The sequence below is a fragment of the Heterocephalus glaber genome, unplaced genomic scaffold (genome assembly GCF_053883595.1).
Source record: "Heterocephalus glaber isolate CG9 unplaced genomic scaffold, H.glaber_assembly_v1.0 deba00000943, whole genome shotgun sequence".
NCBI classification, from domain to species: domain Eukaryota; kingdom Metazoa; phylum Chordata; class Mammalia; order Rodentia; family Bathyergidae; genus Heterocephalus; species Heterocephalus glaber.
Genome location: NW_028258175.1, coordinates 11,959,103 through 11,966,447, shown reverse-complemented (window position 1 = coordinate 11,966,447; position 7,345 = coordinate 11,959,103).

The window sequence follows — 7,345 nt, the reverse complement described above, 5'->3', positions numbered from 1 at the left end:
AGGTACTAACCATAAACCTGGAAGATGAATATCTACTACATCAAAAGAGGGCCTCTCCTGATCCTGATATGGAACAATGGCTCTCCATGTTCCCACAAGCATGGGCGGAAACTGGAGACATGGGGCTAGCTATACACAGGGCACCGGTGTTTATAGAAATAAAACCTGGAGCAGATCCGGTACGAGTTCGCCAATATCCTATGCCCCTGGAGGCCCAGAAAGGAATAACTCCACACATCAGGAGGTTACTTGCTCAGGGGATTCTCAGACCTTGCCAATCGGCCTGGAACACCCCCTTGTTGCCAGTACGAAAACCTCATTCTAATGACTATCGGCCAGTGCAGGACCTCCGGGAGGTAAACAAGAGGGTTATGGACATCCACCCCACAGTGCCTAATCCATACACCCTATTGAGTTCTCTTCCCCCGAGCCATCGCTGGTACACAGTCTTAGATCTTAAAGATGCTTTTTTTAGCCTTCCACTGGCACCTAAAAGCCAACACATCTTTGCGTTTGAATGGAGTGATCCAGAGCAAGGCATCAACGGACAGCTGACGTGGACCCGATTACCTCAAGGATTCAAAAACTCTCCCACCATCTTCGACGAGGCCCTACATGAAGACCTGGGTGAGTTTCGCCTCCAGAACCCCCAACTAACTCTGTTACAATATGTAGATGACCTTCTTGTGACAGCTGAGACACAGGAAGACTGCTTAAATGGAACCAAGAGACTCTTGATGGTCATAGGAGAGCTGGGGTATCGGGTGTCCGCTAAAAAGGCCCAGATCTGCAAACCCGAGGTAAGCTACCTGGGGTACGTGCTTAGAGAAGGGCAGAGATGGCTGTCGGATGCTAGAAAAGAGACAGTTCTTAAGATACCCACACCAGATTCCCCTCGAAAAGTCAGAGAATTCTTGGGATCGGCGGGCTTCTGCCGCCTATGGATACCAGGGTTTGCAGAGCTCGCAAAGCCCCTCTACGAGGCAACTAGAGACAGTCAGGCTTTTCAATGGACAGAAAAGCTACAAAAATCTTTCGATCAAATTAAAACAGCCTTGCTGACGGCACCAGCCTTGGGCTTGCCTGATATTACTAAGCCATTCCACCTTTACATTGATAAAAACAAAGGAGTCGCTAAGGGCGTCCTGACCCAGTATCTAGGGCCATGGCGCCGCCCAGTGGCGTACTTATCAAAAAGACTTGATCCAGTTGCGTCAGGATGGCCCCCGTGCCTAAGAATGATTACAGCAGTAGCTCTAATGGTCAAAGACGCTGACAAATTGACATTAGGCCAAGAACTATGCGTGACCACCCCTCACGCCATTGAGGGAGTCCTAAAACAGCCTCCAGATCGATGGCTCAGTAATGCTCGCCTGACCCACTACCAGAGCTTACTCCTAAATCCAACCCGAGTTGTCTTTCAGGCCCCAGCTGCTTTAAACCCAGCCACACTGTTACCAGACCCGAACTTAGAGGCTCCGCTTCACGACTGCACAGATATCCTGGCCCAGGTACACGGAATTCGAGCAGATCTGAGTGACCAACCATGGCCAGACACAGGCAACACCTGGTACACTGATGGAAGCAGCTTTGTTCGTGAGGGCCACAGGTATGCTGGGGCAGCTGTGGTGACAGAAACTGAGGTCATTTGGGCAGAACCATTGCCCACCGGGACCTCAGCACAACGGGCAGAACTCGTAGCCCTGACCAAGGCATTGACTTTAGGACGGGGCCTAAAGTTAAATGTATACACAGATAGCCGGTATGCCTTTGCCACTGCGCACGTCCATGGGGCCATCTACAAAGAAAGGGGACTCTTGACAGCTGAAGGAAAGACTATTAAAAACAAAGAAGAGATCCTTGCCCTCTTAACAGCCCTCTGGCTACCGAAAAAATTAGCCATTATCCATTGCCCAGGACACCAGAAGGGCGACACTCCAATTGCCAGAGGAAATAATCTAGCTGACCAGACGGCCCAAAAAATAGCTTTAAAGGTTGATCTGACACTGGCCACTCAGCTGCCCGATCCGGGAAGTGCAGCCCTCCCAGAAAAGCCCCAGTACACTGAAAAGGACTTAAATTGGATAAAACAATTACCTACGCCCCAGTGCCTCAACGGGTGGTAAAAATCTTCTGATTGTAAAGTCATCCTGCCTAAGACACTGGGAGAACAAGTTCTCTCCAAGATACACCGGACCACCCACATGGACACTCGGAAAATGCAAGATCTCCTGAGACATGCTGAAATTAAGATCCGTGATGCTAATTCTACAATTGAACATATTGTTGCTACCTGCAAAGCCTGTCAATTGACAAATGCCACCCACAATAGGGCCAACCCAGGAAATAGGCTGAGGGAAAACCGACCTGGAGCCTATTGGGAATTGGACTTCACCGAGGTAAAACCTAGAAAGTACGGTTATAAATACTTGTTAGTTTTCATAGATACTTTTTCAGGATGGATAAAAGCGTTTCCTACCAAACATGAGACAGCGCAGAGTGTGACTAAAAAGCTGCTAGAAGACATCCTGCCAAGGTACGGTTTTCCAGTAATGCTAGGATCAGATAATGGACCCGCCTTCATTTCCAAGGTGAGTCAAACCCTAGCACAGGTGTTGGGGACAGATTGGAAATTACATTGTGCATACAGACCCCAAAGCTCAGGACAGGTAGAAAGGATGAATAGAACCTTAAAAGAGACCTTAACTAAATTAACCTTAGAGACTGGCGGTGACTGGGTGACTCTCCTTCCCTTCGCCCTTTATAGGGTGCGCAATTCACCCTATAAAATGGGGTTGACCCCCTTTAAAATCATGTTTGAAATTCCCCCTCCCATTATCCCCAACCTTCACTCAAATGTACTTGTTGAATTTGATGACCAAAAGTTGTTACTTTCTTTAAAAAGCCTCCAAAGTGTACACGAAGACATCTGGCCTAAGTTAGAAGCCTTATACCAGACCGGACCACCTCCTGAGCCCCATCGCTACCGACCTGGAGACTGGGTCTTCGTTCGGACACACCGGCAGAAAGACCTTGAGCCCCGTTAGAAAAGACCCTACGTTAGAAAAGACCCTACGTCACAGTCCTGACCACGCCCACTGCTCTCAAGGTCGACGGGATTGCTTCGTGGGTACACTACACCCACGTTCGCCCTGCAGATCCTCACACTGTCCTAGAAGACTTCATTCCATCATGGCAGGTGTCCAGAGACCAAGACAGTCCCCTCAAACTCAAGCTACGTCGTCGACGATCGTGATTATGGTAACTGTACTTTTGACACCGACACTAGGAGGACAAAACCCATATGCTCCCTTAAATTTAACCTGGATGATCATTAGTACGTCTACGGGCAACATTGTTAATAGTTCATCCGAAGTGGCTCCACCACTTACCTGGTGGCCAGACCTAGACTTTGACCTGTGTTCGCTCGCCACAGGGACTTAGAACACTGGAAACTGGAAAATCGGGCCTAGAGGAGAGCCAATATGTAAAAAAGACATAGGCCAATGTAATACTAATAGAACATCCCTGCCCATGGCTCCAGTACCCATGGCCCCTCCTAGACTTGACCCTGGGTGTAGCCATTCTCTTGATAGAAACATCCTACAAAGCACCCCCTTTTATGTTTGTCCGGGAAAAAGGCGCACACAGTCTCAGATAAACAAGTGCGGGGGACCTGACCAGTTCTATTGTGCCAAATGGGGATGTGAGTCCACGGGCACCGTCTCCTGGGCCCCGCCTGTCAAGGACGATTTTATTTCTTTAAAAAGAGTCCCTGGGCCCCCTGGCCTGCAGACAAATCAAAAGGGTGGTAATTTCTTAGTTCTTAGTGGCCCCTGTACCGGGTTCCTCTGTAACCCGGTCAGACTTTCATTCACGGATTCAGGTAAAAGGTACACTAAATGAAAAACAGGCCAGACTTGGGGACTCCGTCTATATCAAGATGGTTATGATACCGGGTTGTTATTCACTATAAAACTGAAGGCAGAGCCGCTCACCATAGGGTCTCCCCAATTAATAGGGCCAAACTTGGCGCTAGCTCCAATAGCCCCTTTCAGACCTATTAAGCCCCCTCCCCCAAAAAGCTCGCCTATGTCACCAAAACCAAACGCCTCCGTACGGCCATCAGACTTAACCTCCGCTTCCACATCCCCGCCCTTGATTCAAATGATCACCCAGATTGATAAAGTCGATCATAACCGGGACCAGGACCCCCTTTGGGAACTGATGGTTCACACCTTTAAAGCCCTAAATACATCTAGGCCAGACCTCACTCAGTCCTGCTGGCTATGTTATGATACTAAGCCCCCATACTATAAAGCAGTAGCTTATCTAGACAATTTCACTAAGTCAGACAGCCCGACTCAATGTAGATGGCAACAAAAAGGGACAGCTAGGCTGACCCTACAATCAGTAACTGGGCAAGGAACTTGTGTCGGCAGTGTCCCGGCCTCCCACCAACACCTTTGTAACAAAATCGTCCTTAGACCTAGGCCTAAATATCTCATTCCCCCTTATGATGGATGGTGGGCCTGTTCCTCTGGACTTACCCCTTGTGTACATGGGCTAGTGTTAAAACAAACAAGAGATTTCTGTGTACTTGTACAATTAGTCCCCCGGTTGTTATATCACTCAGAAAAAGACATCCCCAGCCGCCTGGCTGAAACCCAGGTCAGAGTTAAGCGAGAACCTGTAACGGCCATTACTTTGACCGTTCTCTTAGGATTAGGACTAGCTGGGACAGGAACGGGAGTTTCATCGCTACTAATACACAATAAATATTATAATGATTTAAGGACAGCCATAGATATAGATATTGAAAGGCTAAAAAGCTCCATCTCCCACCTCCAAGAGTCTTTAACTTCACTAGCAGAGGTAGTCCTCCAAAACCGAAGGGGGCTGGACTTAATTTTCCTTCAACAAGGAGGACTCTGTGTTGCACTAGGTAAAAAATGCTGTTTCTATATAGATCATTCAGGAGTAGTCAAAGAATCCATGGCTAAAGTTAGAGAAGACATCGCCAAACGTAAACAAGAAAGAGAACAATCTCAAACCTGGTTCGAATCTTGGTTTAATTCTTCCCCTTGGCTCACTACCCTAATTTCTACCCTGTTGGGCCCCTTGCTTATCGTGTTGCTACTATTAACCTTTGGACCTTGCATACTTAATAGACTAGTTTCGTTCATTAAAAAGCGAATTAACGCTGTTCAGTTAATGGTACTCAGGTCCCAATACCAGCCAATACCTATTGATTTGACAAAATTAACCCCCAGAGGCCCATGATTGGCCCTCTACAGCACCCTGAGAAGGGGGGAATGTGGAGCCAGAGTGACTCCATTTTGGAGCTGTCTCCTTTGTTCTCTCAGAGTGACTCCATTTTGGAGCTGTCTCCTTTGTTCTCTCAAATTTGTGCTTATCCACTCAAAATTCCTAAGTTTATTACCCAGCCATCTGTGTACTCAGGAAGGACATTCCGGACACACTACCTATAAGGTAAACAGTTAATGGCTAACTGCCCACAAAAGATAGATGTGACCATTAGTCAGTGGACCTGCTAACCATCAGCTTATGACAGTCGACCCCTAACCTTTGCCCCCTTCTCCCTTGCAAAAATCTATACGTAACCCCCTTAACCCCCCCCCGAGCCTAACCAATCAAAACCCTACACTTCATATGTATTTAGCATTAACCAATCACCTGGCTACTAACAACCAAAGCTTGATGTATACTCAATAAAAACCCTGCTAGTTTCGAGGCTCGGGGCTCTCAATCTCGATCCGCTGCGTCGGTGACAATTGAGAGTCCCTGCTTAAGCTTGAATAAACGACCCTCGTGTGCTTACATCGGAAACGGTCTCCTGGTGGTCTTTGGGACATCGCGATCTGGGCACAACACCTTCAAGGAAGTCAGCACAAAAAATAAAGACATCAGAACTGTGGCTAGAGGTGAATCTGAAAAGAGCCAGCCCTCACCATGGAAAAGCAATAGATAGGCCTGCATATCTCCCTGGAGACAAACAGCAACTTGAGATTATGCTGTAATTAGCACCAGTGGACCCAGATAGGCATCAGACACAGGTGGGTGACCAAAACACCTGGACCCATATTCCCCTCCCTTTCTAAGAACTCCTTTGATCTTTCCATGTACCCTTGTTATATGACTCATTTCCCTATTGGATCAATATAAGCTAAGCTGCTATACTTGTAATCTTATAGGTTGATTGTAGTCTGATCCATGTTTTACCCTCGTTGTGATTTTGCTGTACAAATTATCCCTGACAAAGAGCCTCAGTGGCCACACATCCTTCTCCTGTTTCTCAGGAGCTTTCTCTTAAAAAACCTTTCCTAACTTCCTTTTCTCTTGGAATTCATTCTTTGATATTTGGGGGACATGAACTTGGCACATCTGACATCTAGCAGATCAATACTTACTTCCTATATCAATAATAATTGGGACATTATTACCACAGCCTAAGAGACAGATTTCAGAAGAATTTTGCAGAGTAGGAGGGAACAAGAAAAGCATAGGAAAAGAGCACAATCAGACTATAAACCTGGAAGGGATTTTAGTGATTTCTTCATTCTATGGATGAGGAAACTGAGAGGTGAAGCAAGTTGAACAACCAGTGGTAGGGTGATTTGTAATCATGGCTTGTGGCCTTTCACTGTTCCTCATCTTCTTCCTCGTCTTATTTTTCCTTTTATGAGAGGCATAATAAGCACAGGCATTGTGCAAAAGTTATTGCAATTATATCTCATATCACTCTTATGATAGGCACTTTTAAAATTGTTTTGTTTTGTTTTTGGCAAAGTCTCACTATGTAGTCCAAGCCAGCCTTGCTTGAACTTGCTACGCAGTTCAGGGTGGCCTCAAACTTAGGAGCCTTTTGCCTCAGCCTTCCAGCGCTGGTATGATAGGTGTGATAGACACTTTTAAGAGTCCCGTTTTACATATGCAAAAATAGACACCAGAAGGAGGGTCAGTAAGAGAGAGACAGTAAATTTGAGTTAGGAAATAGAAACCAGTAGATCATATTTTGCAAAGCTGATAATATAGTGTTTGGGCAGAGAAGTTTGGCAGAAGATTCAGGGATTTTTCTGTCATCTTGAACATGTTACTTTTTCTCCTCACGCGTATTTTCCACTGATTTCCAAAAGGGCACAGATGTCTCGAGGCTTTGGATTCAGCAATTTTTTATCTATAAAGTTTTGGTGAATGTTGTATTTTCCAACGACCACAGAGATGTTATCTCTATACAAGTAAGCTAGAAAGTGGCAACTTCACGGAAAACTTCTGGAGGCTTCAAACCCCGGGACCTTCCATAATGTGTAAGAAACTATAATTT